Source organism: Camarhynchus parvulus, chromosome 2, assembly GCF_901933205.1.
Source record: "Camarhynchus parvulus chromosome 2, STF_HiC, whole genome shotgun sequence".
In the NCBI taxonomy this organism is placed as follows: Eukaryota; Metazoa; Chordata; class Aves; order Passeriformes; family Thraupidae; genus Camarhynchus; species Camarhynchus parvulus.
In genome coordinates, this window is record NC_044572.1 from 75068858 (window position 1) to 75092989 (window position 24132).

At 35.5% G+C, this 24132-nt stretch overlaps 1 protein-coding gene across 1 annotated transcript in view; it reads left to right on the top strand.

The window, feature by feature from the left end:
• CDH12 (cadherin 12) overlaps positions 1-24132 on the top strand; it is a 222508-nt gene that overhangs the window by 41962 nt on the left and 156414 nt on the right. The window lies entirely within an intron of this gene.

Here is a 24132-nt window from a genome sequence, read left to right on the forward strand (position 1 = left end):
CTGACCGATGCTCACCCAGTCCCTGAGCAGCAGCCCTATGGCACGCCTTCCCCTTTATATATTTCTGGTCATGATGCCATATGGTCCGGAATATCCTTTTGGTCAGTTGGAATGTCCTGGCTGTTTCCACTCTCAAAATCTTGTGCACCCCCACCTATTTGCTGTTGGGGTGGTGTGAGAAGCAGAAAAGGCCTTGGCTCTGAGCAGTGATCAGCAGCCACCAAGACATCTCTGAATTATCAACACTGTTTTCAGCACAAATCCCAGCCATAGTCCTATACTAGCTATTATGAAGAAAAATTACTTCAGCCCAGCCAAAACCGGCACACACTCCATTGTTACTGTGATATTTTCCTTTTAGCAATTTAGGGATGAAAAAACTATTTTGACACTTCAGTTTAAGATTTGATGCAGTGAAGTATTGAAGGGCTTGTATAAAAGATTAAAAGTTGTCAGCAGACTTCAGTGGGAATAAGTAATAAGCATAATTCGCACAAAAAATAAAGTGACAGTGATCTGCAGCATGCTCATAGGGAGGCAAAAGATCCTGGTCTGCTTATCATTTTACAGGTTTTGTAAAGTTTTAGTCATGAGAAGATGTTGACAATGCTTTGAAAAAGACGCTGAAGTTCAGTCACCAGAGAATGACTAATTACCACTGTTTTATCTTAATAGTAGCAGTGAGCTACATATCTGCACAACATCAAAATGTTTGTTAATTATGTGTTTTTAATATAGAGGCAAAAGTACAAAATTAGTAGTGTTTATTGATTGTATATCACAATAAAATGTATCAGTGGTTCACCAAGGGAAGAGGGGAGATGGCTGCTCTCTCTGACAGAGTAAAATAATGTTAATTGGCCAGTCAAGCACAGGATATAACAAACATACATATCTAAGGAAGCAGAAAAGTAATTATTTTACACAAAAAGCAGAGCCAGCAGATTTTCTCTGTATGTGCTCAATATATTAATTTTTCTAAGAGAAATGATGATCCTGCCTGGGTACATGGAGATATTTGATGGGAGAATATGGCTACAAGAATATAACATTTTGCAAAAATGTAATGATTTTTGGTGGAGGCAGTAAAGCAGAGGTTCTCTATGACTGTCTGGGGTATACAATAAGGAAAAGATTATAAATGCTTCTGCCATCTTACCTGCAAGAGCATACCAGCTATATCTGGTTTTGAGAGGAGGAGAAAGAATATTCTTCTTTAACCTTAGCTAAATATATCAAGTTCCTCTTGTGAGCACATTAAATGTACTAAAGTTGAAGAGAGAGAAAAAAAATTGACAGGGGAGAAATATGCATTTTTCTTTAACTTTGATTCAGTTAAGGTTATTTTTAAATGTGCTGATAACTTGATTACCACTTAGATATTATGAACATAAGAATCAGAGGAACCTAAACATTATATCTCCAGCAGGGTTCGGAGCAACCAAAAAAGTGAGTTTTCATTTCATCTCCATAGATTAGGCACCATAAAGAGCAGAAAACAGATGGGAAAACCAAGAAGCCTCCTATGGTGCCTACAAATAATTTTGATTTTTCTTTCAGCTGCGTATACATCCTAATGATTATCATGTTATTGGTAGTTAGAATACACAGAGTAAAAGGTCAGCTTAAGTGTAGACCGTTTGTAAATTGAATAAGAAAACCAAATTTTGATCAATGTGTAGAAGCCAAAGTAACATTAAAAAATATGATCAATTAATCTTGAAAATAATTGTGCATTTCAGCAAGATACTGGAGAGCAAAAGAGCAGTATATATTAAGCAAAAGCAGAAAATTGCATGCAGTGCTATTAAGATGTAATTGTTATAAACAAAGGTTTTACAGAGAATATTCACCACTCTCTGTAGGAGAGAGATCAATAGTATTCATGAGACAGTGCACTTGAGTAATCAAATTTCTTATTCTTTTTACACAGAATAACTTCTCTTTGAGCACTACACAATTTAGATCAGCCACAAATTATAAGTCAACAAATAAATTGGTGTATGTTTTCCAAAGATTGAAATCAACCTGAAAAATTGTAATGGAGTAAAGATTTCTTTTTTTATTGCTTTTAATTTTCTTTTTTTCTTTTCTTTATTTTCTTTCCCCTGGATGGCTTTCCTTCATTGAAACCTCATTGGTTTGTGCTCTCATGGAGCACACTGAAACTGGCTGTGTTTTGGATGCTCTCTTTTTGATTAACTGTGGGCATTTCAAATTTACATGTGTGTTAGATCATAAAACCAAATGCCTGTTGCATGCTCTCTGCATGTGACTTGCTGCAACATGAAGGCATCAACAAGTCAGTATTAAAAGAGTAATCTTGGAAGCTGAGGAGAGCACTTGCTGTGCCAGGCCATGTAGCTTTTAAGTAACACAGAAATCTACTAAATGAATTTTGTATTCTCAGAATGCAGTTTTTAAAAGTGGCATAACCTTTTAGATAAGAACCATTTGGCATTTCAATCTATCACTTATAGCCAAGAAGGACTGAGCCAATGTTGAAGACACATGGTTGGATTTAGTTCAAACCCTAGCTCTGCTTGCTTCTGTGGATTTTTTCAGATCCCTTTGCTCTATATTCAATCCCTCTTTGTGAAATACAGTTGCTGGTATTCATATTCTGTGAGGATCTATCAAGATGTTTTATTCATTAGTGCCTAGAAAGTCATGTGTTACACTCTGAAGAGTTTATTTATATGATAAATATGGATGTATAAATGAACTGTCCTAGTATATCCACTATTCATTATTACTTGGATCACTATTTCATTTTTTTTTGTTCTTTAGAAGATTATGAAATCAATGTTTTATCTAGTAAATACACTTTAATGTTTAAAAGGTTTTATGTGCTTTTTGTTCACCACCATCAAATTGTGCTATAAATAAGCATATTGCTACATTATAAACTCTTTATTCTTTCTTAGTTCCACAAAAGTAGGGTTTTTTGTGAGTATTTTTTTTCCCAAACAGGATGGAAGAAAATTGAAAAACAATTTTTATTGCATTGTAATATATATTTCTCTTCATTTTCTTGCAATAAGGTTGCAAGACCTGTGTCAGTTTTGGGGTTTGTTTTTTATTTTGTTTGGGTTTTTTTTAACATTCAGGATTAAAGTTAAGGAAAATGGTAGAAAAATATATATTAATATTGTAGCTGTAAATCTTAAAGTAGAATTTCACTTGTGCCAGTATTTTCTGAAGGTGTGTAAGTGTGTTAGATGAAAAGGACCTATAAAGGAAATTAGGATTATAAAGGGAAGTGTTTCCTTTACAATGGAAGCTCTGCCAAAAAAAAAAAAAAAGAAAAATGTTGTTGACCTGTTTTTAAAGAACAGCATTTTGAGGAGATGCATGGAAGGGCATTATACCACACAGAAAAGAAATGTTAGCAAACTCAACATGTGAAACATTTAAAAGTGTTACATACATCTCCTTCCAATGCAAAATTGAATGGAGTGTTACCAAGTTTTGTTTCCTCAACTGTAAACAGATAGCAGAAAAATTCTCCTTTATTATACTTGTAGTTGATGCAGAAGGCCATAGTACTATGGTCAAAGAATGAAGTTGTAGTTGCCTTGTTATTGACAAGGGGTTTTAGAAGAAGATTTTTACCTTTTCTGGCTTCCTTCTTCCCTGCTCTTCTTCATTTTTTTCTTGTCTTTTCCCTGGTTGACTCTAAAACTCAGAAAAGATGGTTTCTAGTGTTTCAGCTTCTGAACTGAAAAATAATTTTGTGGAATAAGTGAGCATATGCTTTTGAACAGACAATTGAACAGAACCAAAAGCACCACCAGGAAAAATGGTCCATAATGACCATTGAATGTCATGCTGTTTACCCAGGGCAATGTGTGCTCACATCCCACTGTGCTTTGCAGCTGCTCTGAATAGAAGAAACACTGACTGTCCTAAAATATGTTATCTACAGTGACCATATGCAGCAAAGGAGTCACAGGAAATTTAGGCTTTGTAAGAAGTGCTCCCAGAATTGCAACTACAGTATATCCTAGAAGTAAATTTTCCCCAATTTCTTGATTAAATTATTGAAATTTGCCCCATTGAGTGTGTATAATGCTTTCTGAAATTTTGTAGTATAAGAATGAGGAAAGTCAAGTACCAGTTTTTCAGGACATTAGGGATTTGAGTTCATTTCAGGTGGAACTGATGTATACTGATTCTTTTTTTTTTAAGCTTCCCTGCAAGCCACATTTTCTTCTTCTGAAATGCCATTTTAAAATGCCTGCAGGTCCTGTGAGCACAAAGGTTTGTTTTGCCATCCACATCATTGCTCTAAAACACATTCCAGAAAAGTGGAAAGAAAAGTGGGAAACTTTTTTTTGAACTTTTTCAAACATTATTTTCACAAATCCTTAGCCTCTCTTCTAATTTTTTTACCTGATCAGCTTTAGCAAAATAAAAGGGAGCCAGAAGACTCAGATAAATTGCTTATAAACTGACATGTTGTTGATTTTATGGCTTATGTGGATGCAAAAATATTTAGACTTTTCACTAACACCCAGTCCTCTCTATTCTTTTTTTTGTTATGTTTTACTTTCCTTTTGCTTTTTTCCCTCTTGGTTTGGTTTTGGTTTGTTTTTGTTGTTGTTGTTTTGGTTTTTTTTGTTTGGTTGGATTCTTTTGATGGGGGAGGGGTGCTTCTGTAGGCTGTGTGAATGCTGCACTTTTCAGCTGTGTGTTTCTAGGCTTTTAATAAGCCTAGATCTGCTTTAATAAGCAGATTTTTGTGTCAGTTACATTGATAAAAATCTGCAACAATGCCTTACTTGTCTTTGGTGCTTGTCCAGGTGTCTATCTGTGTATTTGAAATACAGAATCTTTTATTCTTTTTTTTTTTTTAATTTTAAGATCTGATCACTGATTAGGAGAAAATGGCTTGTTAACCCCTGCAGGAAGGTTTTCTGCATCCCAAATTTTTTGTTTTGTGCTTGCCTAACAATGAAGTGTTGAGTCTGTTGCTGTTTATAAAGTTAAATGGTGTTACCAAAAAAAGCAACAATACACCAGAAAAAAACAGCAAAATAAACATTTTCTATCTGTTTGTTCATTCCCCACATTAATTTTGTTTGATTTCAAGTTCCAAACTGTCTGTGCAAAAAGCACATCTGCCTCCTTGAAAGGATTCTGTTTCAAGAAATGTCATACCCCACACAGGCTGTTAAAGTGACACATAAGACTTTCCTCACCCTTTTTCATCCTCTCTGAAGTATTTTAGGGTGGAAGAGAAAGTGTTTAGATCCTCCGGGTGATTTCTGCTCAGCCAAGCTAATCCCATTATCCGTTAGTCATGTTTACATCAGGCTAACAGCTAATAACTCATGTGGAACTCTGTAACTATCTTTAATCTTGTTCTTCATCCAGGAGCCTGGCTTTTTCAGATTATTAATGGTGATGGGTGGGTGTCCTGTCAGGCTTCTGCTCCTGGAATGGCAAAGCAACACAAGGTCAACCCTTTCAGACCAGCTCTCTGGGGAGACATATGGTAATCACAAGTACCCCTCCTCCTAAGGAAAAGAGCTGACTATCTCATACTGGGTCTCAAAATAGTCATTGTTCTCACACAACCCATTAAAGAGTTGATTTTTCCCCTCTGAAAAAGTTGGAGGTAGATGTAGAGAGAATTGTGACTAAGTCTGCTGTCAACTTGGTGGCAGGCTGTTTGTATCCAAGTGAGTCCTTTTTTGTAGTGCAATGATCTTACAGAAGATTTCAGAATCCCAGCAGGCATACAGATGCCAAAGGATGCCCTCAGAATTAAATAAACCACGGATGACATACCATGAAGAAATTACTTTTTAGTTCTTTTCTGACTGACTTAAACGATTCAGTATGCCAACAGTATTATAGAGCAATAATCATTTTGCATTAATTTGTCAAAAGGTTTAGATGTGAGTACTTGAAGGTCTGAAGTTACTATAATTTTCATGCATGTTTTTTTAGGCAGCAAAAAAACCCCTTGGTGTCAATATAATAATGTCAAATCGCAGCTTTAACCTTAGACTCTATAGGATGAGTGAAGTTGAAATAGGGTGAAGAACTTGTTTAAACTGTTTCTATTCAAGAGGGAAAATCTGATCTATTGTTGCAATCAGAATGAACAAGTGTAAGCATGTCAGGCTAAGTGATCATGCTTTTCACCCTAGACCGTGCTCAAGAAGCCTTTGTCTGTTGAATAAAGATGATGTTCAAGTATCCTGCCAAGCTTCAGTTTGTGAAAAATAAATGAGGCCAAGAGCAGACCTTGATAAGGAACCTGTAATTTATGCAGCCCTGAAATGCTAAACATTCTTAGTAGCATGTTACTACTTCTGTAGTAGTACTTCTGTGATTGAAACAAAACAAAACAAAAAAAACCAAAAAAACCAAAACCAACCAAAACCAACCAAAACCAAACAAACACCCCAACCTTCCACCAAAATTCTTTGGTCATGTAAGTATGTCAGGAATGGAAAATATCTTAGGATATACTCTGCTCTGCAAGTATATCCTTTTATTCATTATATCCTTTTATTCGTCCCAATGTAAAATCCTTCAGGTTGAAATAGGCAACCAAATCCTTATCTTAACAGACATCATATCTGCAAGAAGATAATGCTTAATTGAATAAATGGGAAAATACAGGGATATCATGGGATCTGTGAAATTCTGGATTGGCTCTTGATGGAAATGGAAAGCAATCTGCTAACTCAGTTAAAATTTGACCGCATCACCTTATTCTAAAGAAAAATTAAAAAATATATATATGAATAGGTATAATGAACTTTAAAATATTTTCAGACATTTGGTTTGAACATTTAAACATAAAATCTCTTTTCTTATATAAAAAAAATACAAAATCTCTTTCTTCCCCTTCTTAATTCTAAAGTATCCATAGACACATAGCATCATAGAGTCGCAGAACATTTTGGATTGGAAGGGAGACTAAAAATCATCTAATTCACACTGCTTGCCATGTGCCACCAGACTGACCTGTCCAACCTGGCCTTGAATGATTCCAGGAAAGGGGCACCCACAATGTCTCTGGGAAACTTCTGCTAGTGCCTCACCACCCTCTGAGTAAAGAAATTCTTCCTAACATCCAGTCTCATTTTCACCTCTTTTACTTTAAAATCTTTCCCCCTTGTCCTGTCTGCCAACGTAAAAAGTTGCTCTGGATCTTTCCTATAAGATCCCTTTAAATAACGGAGGGCTACTAATAAGGTGTCTCTGGAGCCTTCTCTTCTCCAGTCTGAACTCCAGCTCTCTCAGCCTGTATTCATAGCAGAGATCAGAAGGCTCCAGCCTTCTGATCATCTTTATGGCTTCCTTGGACTCTCTCCAACAGGTCTATCTATGCCCTCTTTGTGCTGGGGACCCCATATCTGGGTGCAGCACTCCAGTTGTGGTTTCAGCAGAGCAGAGCAGAGCAGAGCAGAGCAGAGCAGAGGGGCAGAATGACCTCCTTTGCCTTGCTGGCCACAGTGCAGGATAAGATTGGCTTTCTGGGCTGCAATCACACTGCTGGCTCATATCCACCCTTTTGTCCACAAGGACCTCTAAGTCCTTCTCTGAAGGCCTGCCTTCAATTAGTTATTTTTCAGTCATTTCTGGGACTGCCCTGACCCAGCACCTTGCGCTTGGTCTTGTTGAACCTTGTCAGTTTCTCATCATCACAGTTGTCCAATTTGTTCAAGTCCCTCTGGATGGCATCACATCCTTCAGCTGTGTCAACTGCATCACTCAGTTTGGTTTCATCTGCCAGCTTGCTGAGGGTGTGTTTGATCTCACTGTCTATGTCATTGATGAAGATATAAAAGAATATCGGTCTTGGAGTATATTTTTTTTTTACAGAATGAAATGTAATTGGTTTAACTTAATTATCTTTGTTACTTCCCTTTCCTGAGTCAAAAGCACCAGAGCATGGAGAGCAGTGGTTTGGTAAGAGAGAAATCTTAATTGATTTTGTGGCCTTTGACTCAAAGCAAGGACTTTCTGCTCCTGTACGTAATGGGGAAAAGTGGGAGGAAAACACAAGTGACAAAAGTGGCTGAAGAAAAGGAAGCCAATCTTACAGATCCCATGGAGGTTGGATTGCAAGCCTTGATAGCTTGAGCAGGTGCAGGAGCACGGGCCTGCCAGGAAACTTGTGTTGACAGAAGGATGGAAATTCATGCAAATAAGTCTTTCTTGTCACAGCTTAGTATTTGATAGATGAAAATTATGCTGATTTTATAGAATTAAACTGTCATTTTATGGATAGAATTATTTAGAACTGCTGGGTTATAAAATTTGATCATGTGCACATAAGTAAAGTGACTTTAAAATCTTTACCTCTGAGTCCTTGCTCTACTTGCTGGCTTCCGGGAACACTGTGGCCTCCTTTGCATAACTCTTTCTGTGGCTCAATTTCCTCTCCTTATAACTGCTGGATTTCTGTAGTCTCAAACTTATAAGGTCATTGCCCATCATGGGGACATAGATTTTACCTCTCTGCTAATATGAAATGTTAAACCATTTGGGCAGGCTTGTGTTTTATGTTGAAAATTACTTTTATAGTTTCCTGTGTCTGCTTTATGGGATGGCACCTTTTAATCTTCTCTTTTTCTCTTCTGTTTGTACCTCTAATAACTGATATCTCCAATTGGAATGTATTCCATTTAATTTATGACAGCAGCGGTTTCAGGATGCAGGGCTATTGCTGTACTTAGGTTTATTTCCTTTTTTTTTTTTTTTTTTTGCTGCTTTTTGTTCAAAAAGATTTGCAGAGCTTCTTTTATTAAAGGGCAATGGAAAACACTTGCTATACAACACTACAACATACTGTTTTTATGAGAAGCCTCACCTTAGAATGCTTTATGGAATCGAAAACAGGCCCTTTTTTTTTCCTTTTCTGTTTAGGAAACCTTTTTTGAACAAACTTTGTTTTACAATTGTTCTTGATTTTAAATTAGGATTGATCTAAAAACTGATAATTTCAAAAGGGAAGGAATCTGTGTTTCAATTTTTTTTTCTTTAATTATGAATAAAGTGCAATTTACAAAGAGATGACATTTCAAAATACCATATGAAATCAAATGAAATAGTATTTTTAATTTTTTTTTAATTTTGAAGTCAATAGACTTTGTTCATTATTGAATGTTTTAATTTCAATTTTTTCCAATTCTAAGTGATATTTTATGTCTGAAAATACTTTGAAAAAGTCTGAAATGAAAAGGAGTTTTCAAAAATATTTCCTCATTTCTAAAATATTTTTTTCTTTAATTTCACCTGATTTGACTTAGTTTAGCCAACTATATCATTTCTGATACAAGTTTTTCACATAAGTTATCAGTCATAGTCACCTTTTATTAAACAATGGAAAGATAATTCAGATCTAAAGGTTTATAAAATAAAGAGCTTCCCATCTTGCAAGGTTTCCTACTTCATATAATCCTAATCTAAATCTAGTTCCGCTATTTTTTGAGTCTGTGCATGCCTCCTTTTTTTTGTCTGTTTCCTATAATCTAAAAAGGAAAACTAAAGCACTATCAGACGAGAAAATGTCACGGAAGGGTGTATGAAAAGATTAGACATTTAAAATGGTTACTTGTCTTTTCAGCTTCTGTCATGTTTTCTTTTGCAATTTCTCATCTTCTTAAAGTCTCAGTAAGTGTCCAATTCTATTTTTTACAGCTTGAAAGTTTTCTGGCCTTCTTAGTTGTGCTGTACTTTTTGAGTGATGCAGTAAGATTTGGTAAACAAGGACTATTTCTCTTATTAACTTCTTACTTTGAAAGAAAGCAAAATGTATTCTAGCATCTCTTGTGTTTGCAATTTATCCATTTAGTCTTACATTTTCATTACGTTATTTCTCCTGCATTGCCCTCTGTAACCTCAAGAAGCTTTTGGGACACAAATAGGATTCATTTTATTTATTTTGTCAAATTTAAATCTATAGTTCCAGTTTTGACAAGAGAAAATTTAAAAATAAAGTACGGAATGTAAAAGTGCTGCAGTAAGTGCTTTCAATTTGAAAAATAAATGTCACAGGTACACAGTCAAAATTAGAAAATACATTTGAGTTTTGTGCAGGGAGATTATACTCTGCATTATATTTAGGATTTTTTTTCAGCAGAAGAATATATTAAATTTTATTTTTTTCACTTCTAAGCGCTGGACCACTGCCCTTTGTAGAAAATGGAAGCTATACCAAGTGTCTACTTTGTTTCTTTTTTTTACTGGCAAACAGCAACTTTCTTGGGGGCCATACAGTATGGGAAGGGAAATTGCACCTTAAAAACATTTGAGGAAGACATATTAGCGGCAGTGTCCTTCAGGAATGCTTTTTCTTCAGGAAAACTAGGTATGGAAAGGATTTTTGCATTGTATTGGAAGATTAGTTAATGTTATTCAGCAGGAAACATATTTGGTGTTTTTCTGAGAATTTACCACTCTTAGGCATACCTGTAATGAATAAACTTTCATTTTTCTTAGGTATATATAAGCGTGTCTCTGTGTGTCTTACTATTTATGCATGTATACACATAGAATATATGCATAGAATACAAAATAAAAGGCTATTTGCTGTCCTTATCTTTTGGCCTGGAGACCAAAGCAAATGTAGTTGTCATGAAAGCTTTGTTTTGGTATAATAAGAATGACTGAAAATTATATTATTTTTGAAATAAGTTGAAGTAACTTAGAGACCTGAGAGTTTTACCTTGATTTCCTAGGAGAAGAAAAAAAAATCAATAAGAGACATTGCAATAGTTGATTTTGGCTTTGCTCTGAGAAAAATTTACTTCTTTTATTTTTTTAAGTGGTTAAATGCTTATTCTTTGCAAAACAAAAGGGATGTGTGGGAGATGAGTCTTTGTTGCCTTTCGTAAGTGGAAAGGTATATCAACTCTGAAAGACAAAGTCTTAGATTTGCTGCAAATTCTTGAAAAAACTAGTTCTCTTCAAAATCAGTTTGATAACAGTTTGGTCTCTCTGTTTCAGAGATCACAACAGGAAGCACGTGAACTAAATCATTGAGGATGCTGTAATTTTTTCCATTACTCACACAAGCAAACAAATATTGAGTTTTAACATGGCATATAATCCAACTTCCTATACAAACTGATCAGGAAAGGATATATAGTGCCTTATGCTAATATCTATCCAAAGCTTGCCCTAGTTTTCAAAGTACTCGACACACATGACCTCTGAAGCAGACCTCTTTAATTCATGTGTCTAACTACAAACTCAATGCCTTGTTTTAACATGCTGTTGCATTTTAATGCCAAAGTCTCATCTCCTCTCTCTTCCCTTTGCTCTCTTCTAAATACTGTTTCTAAAATTGGTGAAGAAAAAGAACACCAGCAAAGAGAGTGAGATAGGGAAGGTGATTAATTAGTGAGCAATAAAGGGGTGACTTGATTGATGTGTTGACATGCTGGAATGCTGCTGCAGTATTTTGTTCTTAATTTTTGTAATCTGAGCCAGTATGACAACTGGGATGTTGCACATTTGCTGAAACTCATCTGTGGATTTAGGGGGCAATTAGAAATTCCCTGCGCCTTATCTGCAGGTTTTCTTCCATAACTGTAGTGTGATTATTTCTCAGTAATAGTAAAATATTAAAGTCTCTGTAACCTTTCTGAAAACTCTCATTTGCATAACTATTATTCAGCTTGTTTCTGAACAAGGGCTAAGTCAGTCTTTTTCATTGATTAGCTGAGAACCATTTTAGCTACCTTATTAAGAAATAATCACAACAATTCTTTCTGCTCTGATTGTGTGCTGCTGCCCAGCCAGGCTGCCAACTATTGCTGCAGATGCTAACTAGTTAAATATTTAATTTTAATTAGTGATGCTTGAATACCATAATGATGGCTAACACAGGTAACAGAGAACTATAGCCTTTTTTACTGAGCTAGGAAGAGCCTTCAGAAGGCATAGTACTTTATGGTTTTGGGGGTTATATATCTTAGAGAATTAGTAGCCCATTCTGTGCTAATGACAAACCTGAATCCTGGAACCTTGTTATTCCTTCTTGTTTTCTTTGGGGACATAAGATTGTTTCTGCACCTTCCATTATTATGCAAATAAATTCTGTAGAAACCTCATGATATTTACTCAAACAAAAGTAGAAGGATAGCCCCCTTCTTCAGCAATATCAAAACAGAGTTAAGGGTCTCAAGTTTGAGATTTTAGTGCCAGTCCAGGTTTTGAATTGCTCAAAAGAGATTCTATTTCATACACATCAGACAAGAGGTGTGTCTGATGGGCTCCTGTCTGGTCTCTCTCTTTCTTTGTTCCTCACCTGAAATTCTGTCTCTGGGTCTGAACTGGCAGGTAAATAGGTGGAAATACATCTGGTGGTTTAGCAGATCATGAGAAACAGAAGAGTTGCAAGTGGTGAGTCAATGGAAAATTCTCAGTCATAGGAGTTTGTTGCACTATGCTTTGTCTGAAAAAACAAAGTAATAGTAAAGCCAATAGTGGTTGATATAATCTATAAAGTAAAATTTTATTCAATTTCCAAGTTGCAGGGTTTGGGTTTAAATGCTCTTTATTGCCACACACCATATAAAAATATGTATGTGTATCAAAAGGGGTAAACCCAAAGAATTGGTTTTGTTCTTTTTGAAATGGAAAATAAGACTCTTCCTGGGAATAAAACTCTCCCAGGAATTTCAAAAGCTCTAACATCAGAGAGAGTTTTACCGAAAGTGAGGTAAAGTTATAAAAGCATTTCAGTTGGAATTTGCATAATCAATAAGATTTTACTGTCTTTTATATCATCAATTGCTGTTAATATCTTATAAAACTCTGCAAAGCAAATACTTGATCTTATGGTATTAATTATTATAAAGAGAATTAATTATTCTCTTTATATATCTGAACGATCTGTCATAATACGATGAGAATTTTCTTTTACTATTTCTGTTAGAGAAATATAGGAAACAGAGCAAATTTGTAAAGTGTTAGAGATAGAAAGAAATTAATTTTCAGATGTATTTTTTAAAGTTCTCTGTGCAAACTGAGTTGTCTCTACTTATATATGAAAATTTTCCAGGTAAAAGTTCTGTCACTGATCAAGATTTTTTCATTAAAAAGTCAAAAATTTTGTTCATTATGTTTATGTTAAAGTGTGACCCCTTACCATTAAAATCTAGATCTTCATGCAAAAAAAAATCAGTATAAATATTTTAGATGTCATAGGTGAACTCCTCTTTTTGTCCATTGCATTAAAATATTTTCTTTCAAATAACTTTTATTTAGTGTATTCAATATGTGTTGAGTATCTGCATGTGTACTGCTATTTGCTTGCAATTCTTTAGATTACAGAGTGTAACTTGTTTCTTGAAAGCATTTTAAGGGTTTCAACAGGCATTTGAATTCCACACTGTTTCTGAAAAATCAGAATACTTTATTTAGGAACACATTATATAGACCTATATTTTGGGCTTCCATGTTAACAAATGTAGTAAATAATAATAATAATAATAATAATAATAATAATAATAATAATAATAATAATAATAATAATAATAGACCCATTCATTTATAAGGAAGAAATTGGGAATTTAAATGAAAAATTAACAATAATCTTCTCTAAAAGTCCTTGGGACTTTCAAAGGCTCCTTTCCTAGAGGGAAGTGAAGAGGGTTTGAAAAATAATAGAGCTTATTTTGGCTCACTTACTGTCTTAGTGTAAACAACAAAAGCCATCTCCAAGAAGAGACTTGATCATAGTGCTTGTGGTTGAGGCTTTGAAATTCCAGGAAAACAGGAAGTACCTGCTGCTAATGTATATACCAAAGAAGATTTGCTCTCAGTGATGGAGGACCAGTTTGGGAGCACTTCAGCAGTCAGGATATACACAAATCCATAGGGCCTAAGGCCTCAACTTCCCCTAGGTCCTCAGGAAAATAATAAAGCCCTTTAATGCCTGGAGACCATTTCCAAATACATGAAGGACAAGAAGGCAGCTGAGAGAAGTCAGTATGGATTTACAAAGGAGAAATCACGCTTAACCAGCCTGCTAGCTTTCTATAATCAGGCAATTGGCTTGGTGGGCAAGGGCAGTGTAGTGAATGTAGTCTTTAAAACAGCTTTTCACATTGGCTGCAAAACAATCTCATAGAGAAACTGGTGAAGTTAGGTGGACAGTGAGGTGGATCAAAAACTTGCAGAATGGCCAGGCCTTTGAAACAGGTCACCCAGTGGGGTTGTGTAGTCTCCATCTGTAGAAGAACTTGTTTTGCCTATGTAGCTACAGCTGCTTCTTGTAGCCGACCCTGTCTGAGCTGGGGATTTGGACCAGATGAACTCCAGAAGTCTCCCTCAATCTCAACCTTTCTGTGTTTCTGTGATTCTGCAATTAGAGGAGTCACACAGTGGGTCACACTTGACCACAGATCAGAGGTTGCATGGAGGGAAACACCTTTTTTATTTCCACCAAATTAGTAGCCTTCCTTGCAACTTAGTCTTTGGCCCAGTACTCCATTTATACCAGGACAAAACGTGTGTCTCTGGGCTGTGTCCTCTAGTAAGGTTAATTCACTAGTCTTAGGGAAATATTTGATTTAGGTTGCTCCAGACTAAATGTGTCAATCTTTCTACCTTGAGACCTGAAGGTATTTTTTTAGTACAACAGGACAGTGCCCTTAGCGATTACAATGTCTGATTGATTGGCTGCAATCTATAATACTGCAGGTATGACATTATCCTCTTGCCATAATGCTGTTCTTTCTGAGTTCAGCTGAGGTGTCATTTCATCAGGACCATTTCAGCACTTCATTTCACTGAGCTTAACCTTAAAAAGACATTATCGATTTCCTATCTAAACCACAGTTTTGCAGACTGAAATAACTAGACAAATTTATTTTTATTATAAAAAAATAAAATATGCAATATATGCAATAAACAAGCTGCTCATTACATGTCTTGAGGTAAGTTACATAAATCATAAACCACCGAGCCACTATACAGTTGCATTTTTACTGTACCATGGAAGGAGCTCAGACCAAAATAAAGGAAAAACCTTGCTTAAGTTGCAAACAGAAAAGAAACAGTAACCACTGCCTTTTCTAAAGAATGAGGATGTTGACTGTAATAGTTTATGAAAATATGTGCTTTGTTTTAATTAATACTCATTTAGTTATTGAAGTCATTCAAAACAGGGTGTTAAGGGTGAAACATAGTAAGATGAAATGGTTTCTATTCTAAGTTTCATTAATAAGATTTGCATTTATTTCTCTAGACAAGACAGAGCTGCAGTAGTGAGTGTCACTTTATTTCCTTGTGCACCACCTCATCTATTTTTTGTGCTTGGTTGTAATTGCTGAAATTCACAGAAGGCACCTGTTACAAAATTACTCAATTCATTACTCTTGAATTTGGGAAATGAGCAATCGTACACAAGAGACACGAGGATTTATACAGATGAAAGTGAGGCACAAATATTATCTAATCTTCTTTTAGAAATTGTATACAAAATGTCTCCTGGCTGCTTTTAGTTAGCATCTCTGAATTTAATCACTGACTTAGTTTGGGAGCACTTCCACATTGACTGGCAAGTAGAGGGTTTTACTTGAGTGAAAGGTTTCTTGACGAGAGACACAGCTATTCACACACAGCTTTGATACTTGGTGAGTCTTCATGAAGCAAATCCAGTTTTGAAAAACAAAATACAAATGAGGATTACTTTGGCTGAAGTTATTTATAGATAGCTGTGCTCTCTAGTTAGAGTATCTGTTGCCCATCAAACTAGAGCCTGCCTTAGTTGCTCTAATGACCTTATATTCCTATGCAGTAATGCTGGGCAAAACAAAGAAACTTTTAAAGAATCAAAATAGAAGCACTAGCATTACTATTTCTGATATTCTTAAATCCATGAAGGTTTTGGTTTTGGTTTTGTTTGTTTTTTTTAGTTCATTGATGACCAGAAAAGAGTCATAGTCTTACCAGTAAATATAGCTAGGGTGAAAACGAACCAAAATGAATTGTGAAAAGAGATAAATTACCAAGCGTAAGAGTTTTTTTTAATTGAGTATTGGAGAAAGCCCAGAATAAAGTAGGCGACTCCAGAATACTGAGAGGTCTGAGCTGATTTTCTCACAGCTCAGAAAATTGATGTGTTATCTCTCACTCCTGTTGTGTCTGGGACTACCTGTTAAAATTCACAAGATTAATGGCTAGAAACCTGTTGGGCACAACTGCCGTCTGTCCTGTTTTCCTGAGGATGGTATCGTCCTCTGAAATTGTAAAATTCAGTGCTGTTAGAACAATTCTATTAACCTTTCAGAAGACTGAAAGTTTAAAAGTTGGACTATGGATTTCCATAATCTACTACAGAAAGGAATATTGGGAATTAAACACCTTTTAATATTATGTTGATGGAGACAAGGACATTTAAATCTACTTTGTAGAAGTTGCAATAATGGCAAGAGAAGACCCATATTTTCAATTATAATGTCTAAGGTTATACACCAAGTTGATATTAAGCAAGAATTGCACCACCATATACACCATAGACGAACAATGCCTGCAAGATCTCACTTGAAAGTTTCTAGCTTTGAGTTAGTTTTGTAATTTAATGTATTTTTTTGTCCTTCTGACACCAGAAACTATAATAAATAGTTTCAAATTTCTTATAACCAGGTTCTGACCAATAGCAGAAAATCTTTTAATAATGAGATCTTAACTAAAGTGTATTTGCAATCTGACAGAATTTTTGACAGGTTCAGAAAAACAGAAAAATCCCAAGGATTAAGAAAATAATGTTAAAGAGTACATGAAAATATGCTCTCATGCATTTCAATATCTCATGTTACATACAAAATTATAACTATATTTGAGCTGCAGCCTCAGATTTGTCAATTATTGGTTTACATGTATTGCTAATATGTTGAAATATTCTGATTTATTTTCCTTTCCCTCCTTTCCCCCATCTCATATATTTATTCAAAAAGTGTAGAATGACAGTAGAATGGAGGATTGTTTCCTGATTGTTCATGCTTTAGCATTGACATTGACAGATTCCTAGCAGAAATGAAAATGTTTGTAATTTATCAGAAATAAAGATCCCAGATCATTGACAAAGTAGGTATAGATTGACCACAGGACTTTTCTGAGTCAAACATGCCGCAAGACAGAATAAAAATAAAATTGATGACACTGCTTCATCATCTGACCATATTTGTAAAGGAAACTTTGTTCTTTTTGGAAACAGTTTCTTTCTTTTAGCTGATAACTAAACTGTAGAGTTGCATTTTGCATTTATAGAGTAGTACTGTCCTGAATTTGAATCTCAGCAAAATATACATTATTAACCAGGAGTGAAATGAAATTTCATTTTACCTGAGTTAACTTTCAAAAGTTCAATGAGCCATGGAGACTTGTGCATTTACTGATGTATTTAGATTTTATAATGAAAGTTCCAGTCCTTTTTTTTTAACAATTATTTCCCTCATATTCTTCTGCATGTTTGTGAATTAAAAGTAACAATTTCCCTGTAGAGGATGATGGCTCAGTCATAAATGATGTCCTGTAAGTATTACTAATAATGAAAAAACTGACACAATGTGTATAAATAGTGTCATGAGGAACCTGTTAATTATTTTGCACTCAGAATGTTTTTGCATTGCATTTCTTCATCAGTTTTTCTATAAGCCTCAGCATTGTAAAGCTACACAGTTTTTGGAAGTATGTAGCATTTGATTTTGTTATGTTACCAAACTCCCTAAAGTCATCACTTTTTTATGTACTAGAAAGGCAATTATTAAAGCATATCTGTGAAGCTAGAATAATTTTATTATTGTAAGGCTTAGAAATGCCAGATATAATTAGACTGCTCTCCAATGTTAGATATTTCATAAATGTGTTTACTGGGCATTGATAGAATATATCACATATTTTTTGTGTTGTAATATATCTTTGTGGCAACCTTCCTATGAATGTGCTTACAAGGACAATCACACTTAAAGGTGGAGGACTTCAGTCTCATCTCACTTTGGTTTTATACCAGTTAAAACTCAATAGAGTAGTCCAGATTCATAGATGATGTTACTCTGTAGGCACAACTATCATCAGAATTGATCTCTTAACTAGTATACAAAATACATCTCTGCACAGGACAGTCGAATAGGGAGAGAAAGTGGCTTTGGCAATCAAATCCAAAAATTATAGCCTTAACCAAACTGATATTATTCTTGCCAAGAATATTAGTAAGTTTATAATAATTATTAGTAAGTTTATAATAAGCAAAATATTTGACATTAAATAGTAGGTTTTGGAGGCTTTTGTAATAGAATTTAACAAAAGCGAGCTAAAATTACTTTATTGAAGGGGAAATGCTTACATCTATTTGTTGTGTAGTAGTCTACAGAGTATAGTTCTTGTCCATATGATGACATACATCTTCCAGAAATACCAAGATTAAGATACCATATGTGTATTTTCTGCATATATTTCTCACATTCAATCAGAATGCTCTTATCACATATCTACAGAATATTTGGAAATAGCTTAGGTGATTTTGGTTTCTCTTCCCTCTCTTAATCAGCAACTTCATATAAACAACCTCTGAAGTAATGGGACTGAGATTCACATTTTCAGCCTTGTGAGGATTCAATCTAAACAGCCAGAGAGCCAGCCTAGGCTTCTGTCCTGTTTTTGGCTGGGACAGAGTTAATTCTCTTCACAGTTGCTGGTATGGGGCAGTGGTTTTGGATTTTTGCTGGAAACAGCATTGATAACATAGGGATGCTTTATTGATCACTGATCTGTGCTCACACAGAGTAAAGGCCTTTTCTGTTTCTCACACCAACCCGCCAGCACACAAGCACAAGAATCTGGGAGGGGACACAGCCAGGACAGCTGATCCCAAAGGACCAAATAAATGTTCCATAACATATGGAGTCATGCACAGCAATAATATAGGGGGAAAGTTGGGAGTTGCTGCTTGGGGACTGGCTGGGCATTGATTCACTGGTGGTGCCCAATTATTTTCATTTGTATTTATTGGGGTTTACTTCTCTCACTCAGTTATTTTACTTTTCATAGCAATATTATTATTATTGTTATTAATATTATTAATATTTTAATTATATTTCAGTTATTAAACTGTTCTTATCTGAACACACAAGTTTTCCCACTTTTATTCTTCCAGTTCTCTTGCCCCCATCCTCCTGGCTGAGGGAATGAGTGAGCAGCTGAGTGATGCTTGGTTGCTGACAGATGTTAAACTAGGACAGTTTATACAGTTTATTGAATCTCACACAAAGGGAGGTAAAGGAATAAGTGGTTTGGATGATGTTAAGACTCCAGCATGTAGAAACACTGATATTATGTTTTCCCCATGACAGTTACCTGGCATGGATTCCAGATGTTATTCTTGCCAAGTTGTTACAGTAGCTGCAGAGGTGGGACCTGCTTAATCTGTTAAAAATTTTCTGACTTGTAGAATGTGCAGATTGAGAATTAAAGTCTTTTCTAGTTTGTGGCTTTTAATCTGTTTACTTGTAATCTCCTTCCTAACCCCTCTTTTGATATTACCAAGTTGTTCCCACACTAACTAAAAACACCAGGTTGAAAAAGGAAGAATTACTTTCATTTACAAAGCTCAGGAAAGTCAAACTCGCAAAGAAATATGTTAATTTAGAGTCTAATCTAGTCTAATTTTCTTTAATTAAATAACTTTGAGGATATCCACCCAACTGATTTGTCTAAACTCAGAGAAAGGTTTACCATATCCTTTTACCTATTCTTTAACCAGAAGATATATCTCAAATACTTTAGCAGCTAATTGTAATAGATACCTAAACCATGGGCTTGTTTTTTCCTGCTGTTTTATTTTCTTATTGCAAGATATTGCAGAGAAACCAAATTACATGGTCGGCTATTACAGCATATCCATAGTTGGAGATATTATCTGACTTTCCTGCTGGCATGATCAACCATTTTACAGTATCACCAAGCTTTTTCAAACCTCTTTATGCATAGGAAGATGGTTGCTCTACATTAGCTCTTATTTCACATGAGCTAAAGCATTCTCTGTGCTGATAGATTTATGGTAAAGGGGGCTGCAGAATGTTCCCACCATCAGTGCATAATGGATACTTTGTCAGTAAGCAATTTGCCTCCATTCAGGGAGGTTCAATTACCAGCCTTGCTGGACTGATGACAGTTTTGAGTGCATCATGGGGCTTTAGTGTTTCCTGCTTGTCTGCATGTGACAGCAGTGCATCTGTGGTCTGATCCAAGTAGACACATCATACAGGTCTGCACTGGATTTGGCTGGGATAGAATTAATTTTTTTGGTAGTAGCCAGTATGGGGATGTGTTCTGAATTTCCCTGAAAACAGTGTAGATAGTATAGTGTGGGGATGTTTTAGCCATTGTTGAGCCCTGCTTATGTAGTCACAGCCTTTTCTGCACCTCACCCCAGCTCACCAGTGAAGAGGCTGTGGGTGCACAAGAAGTCGGGAGGGGAGACAGCCAGGACAGCTGATCCAAGCTGACTAAAGGAATATTCCAGATCATATGGCATCACGGACAGCATATAGAGCTTGGCGGCAGGGGAGAAGAAGAAGAAAAGGTGGAATGTTTGAAGTGGTGGTATTTGTCTTCCCAAGACGCTGCTATGTATTATGGAGCTGATACCACTATGTATTATGGAGCTCTGCTTTCCTGAGGATGACTGAAAATCTGCCTGCTAATGGGAAGGGAGCAAATGAGCTTATTTCCTTTTCTTGCATTAGCAGCTTTTGCTTTATCTATCAAACTGTCTTTAGTTCAACCCATGAGTATCCTCACTTTTATCTTTTTGATTCTTTTCTTCACTGGGCATGAGTGAGTGAGCCACTGGGTGGGGCTGAGTTGCTGGCTGGGATTAAACCAGGACTAGATCAAAGATCATTTAAAGTTTCTTTTCAAATACTTCTCTACATGAGTCCTTATGTGCATACTAGTGATTGCAGAGGATCTATGGCTGTTCTCTCTGCAAGGGATAACCTTTGCCAAGCGTGGTGAGGTGATTTGTGTCTGCAGTACCAGTGATAAAGGGCTGTTGCAGCAGCAATGGCATGCATCAGTTTTGTATTCCAAAAGCATTTCTTTGCTCAGGCTCTTTAGATTTATGACAGTATAGTCCAGGTCAGAATCAAAATTCTTGCAGGAGCACCATTTATACTGTGTTTTGTTATTCCCAATAAATAATTTTACTAGTGATGTTCTATTCATAATTTGCATTTAATGAGTTTCTAAGTCTGCAGTTTGGGGGGCACAGTAAATATTATCAAGATTTCTTAATAATTGTGTATGAACGGGCTTTCCATGCTAGCTGTTGGGTCATTCACTTCCCTTTGTCAAACTAGGGAAATGAATAAATGTAATCACAGGCTATAAAAACATATATGGGGCTAAATTCATACAGGTATCCCTTTGTATCTCTCTTTATGGGTTAATTAGATCATGCATAATGGTACTTAAATTCTTACAAGATAGTTTGAAGAAATAAGTAGCAACAGCTAATATTGAAAAAACCCCAAGATCTAAGAAAAATCTGACCATCTGTACTTCGGTAATATATAGGAAAGAGATGCAATGAGGGTGCGTGTCTTTTCACAACTATCTCACTGGATAAGTATTTCTTTATGAACATCACTGGAAATAAGACCCTAAAATTTAAGAAATATAGTGTCTTCCTGATGGTTAATTGTTCTGAGCAGATTTTTAAATCCTTGCCTCCTAGTTGTCTTAGGAGTTTTTTGATCAAAGGTACATAAGAGACCAATGAGTATTTGACAATATAAAAGCACTAAGACAGGTGTTGACATAGCTTAAAAAGAAAATGCAAAACAATAAGCACAGACTAAAAGAAAAAGACATATATATTAGCCTTTGAATTCCTGTACAAGTTCCAATGGTGCTATAAAATATATTCTATCAGACAAAGCATTCTGCAAAGCCAGCAATGAAATTATGGGGAAGAAGAAGCTACTGGGGGAGAACCTTCGGCCTCAGTTTCCTACGGCACAAATGTCACAGAACAGCAAGATGGAGTGAGTCTTTCAAGTGCCAAAGTATGAGAATTTCAATTATTTGCCTTGCTGAGGTTTAAATTAAAAAATAAAAGGAAAAAAAAGAAAAAAAAGAAAAATTGAAAGAAATTCTTCACGTTGAACTCTTTCACAACTGATGAGGGCATATGTGCTACAATTTTTTCACTGCAACATCCATTAGCCTCCCATTTTTTCTCTGACCCTCCCATTCATCATCTTTTTGAAGCTGTAGGAAATGAAGCAAGCACTGGCATTGCTCTTTCCTGACTCTGCAGTAGGCATTCTGGGAGGCTGTCTGGGATACCAATGGAGAAGAGGTTAAAGTGCTCTGTGTCTTGCACTTGGTTACTAACCTTCCAGCCGAGGGGGAATTGCTCTCCTTTCATTGAAGTCTTTCAATCTCTTTGCATTACTTTTGGTGCTGTATAACATTTTAAAAGCTCCCTGACTGACAGACATGGCCGGAGGCAGAGCTCTGCTGGGAGAACTGCAATGTGCAGAGTCTTCTGAGCAAAGAGAAGTGGTATGGCAATTAAATTGACTACAACATGATTTTGGCATTTCTGAAGCAGTGCAGACTATCCCACCCCTTTTTTAATATATTTTTTTCCACCTCCCATCAATGTCTGGGCAATTCAAAAGGATATGTTGAGTTGATTGGTTTTATTTTTTGCTATGTTTCATGATTACTATGATTTTGCCATAAAAACGAGGCATGCACTCTGCAACCATGGATCAGGAGAGGCAAAAAAGTTTGGAAATCTTGGAACAGAATTATGGATGAACACAGTCTGAATGTGATGTTATATACCACTGAATACATTAAAAAGAGAAGCAGAAAACCACATCTGAACTGTTCAGTAAAAAAAAAATTCATACAAAATATATTGAATGCAGATCTCTGTTGTGGTTGGGTCATGTCTTAAGGTTTCTTTGCTGGAATAAAATCCATAGACTGCAAATGATTGTGCAAGTAAGAAGTTCTTACTCATTGCACAAAAAGATTATTTTGCTGTAGATGAAAAACATCGAAATGTTTTGAACATAACTTAGAAAAACTTCTTTTAAAGGATTCTGAGCAGATGGGAGTTCTTTCTTCATCTTTTATCCTTTCTGGAGGTAGAATTAAAACACTCAGTAGATACTTTTCACCAGGTTTTTTTACTTTCTTTTTTACTAAGACCTAAAACATAGCCTTTCAAATCAGAACAGAAAATCTCACCCTAAATTTAGCATAGGAAGGACAGTTATTCTTCTAGGGTGTTTTGTTTTCTTTTTTAAGATTCCCAGGCTCCTGATTATAAATCCTTTCTATTTAAATACTTCAGCATGTACCCAACAAATAAGAATTTCTATGCTATTTATTGTTATGGATAGTAATAATATTATTCATAAGGGAAATACAACCTTTTTCAGTATGTAAAAAGGAAAAATATATATGGTTAAGTAATTTATTACTCTTCTTTTTTGAGGTCCATATAATGTCATTGCTTTTTAAGCAGAACTCTATTGATTTCCTAGAAACCTAAGCTAAAAATCAATGACACAATATGACTCTAACAAAGTGGTGAATTCCATAGTGCTATAAATTGTATTTTGTTTTTAAAATGTAAAATCCATCTATCTTAAGTCCTACAGGCAATTATTATTTTTTTTTTATACCTGGCAACCAGCACACTGTAGAGAAGACTTGAAGAGGCTTTTGTGGCAGAGAAAGTGATCAAAAGTTCTTGCTCTGGACAGTAGGGCGAAAGAATGGATCCCCCTGTTCTTCAGTATTTTGTTTGTAAATCTTTCTTGAGTAAAAGATTTTTGAGTAAAATTTGAGTAAAGCTAAAAAAAAAAGAGTAAACATTTTTGATATCACTGATGGGAAACTGTTTCATAACTGATCCTAAAACAAATGCTACAGCCCTGTCTCAGACAGACACAAAGGTAATGTTAAGCAGAGGAAGAATGAGGTAATAAGTAAACAATGTTCTAGAGCAGCTCAGTGCCACAATGAAAATAGCAATCTCTTTTAAACTGTGATTCTTAATATTTTTCTCTGTCTCTAGAAACTAACTAGGTGTGAGAATTTTGATGAATGCTTCAGTGTAAT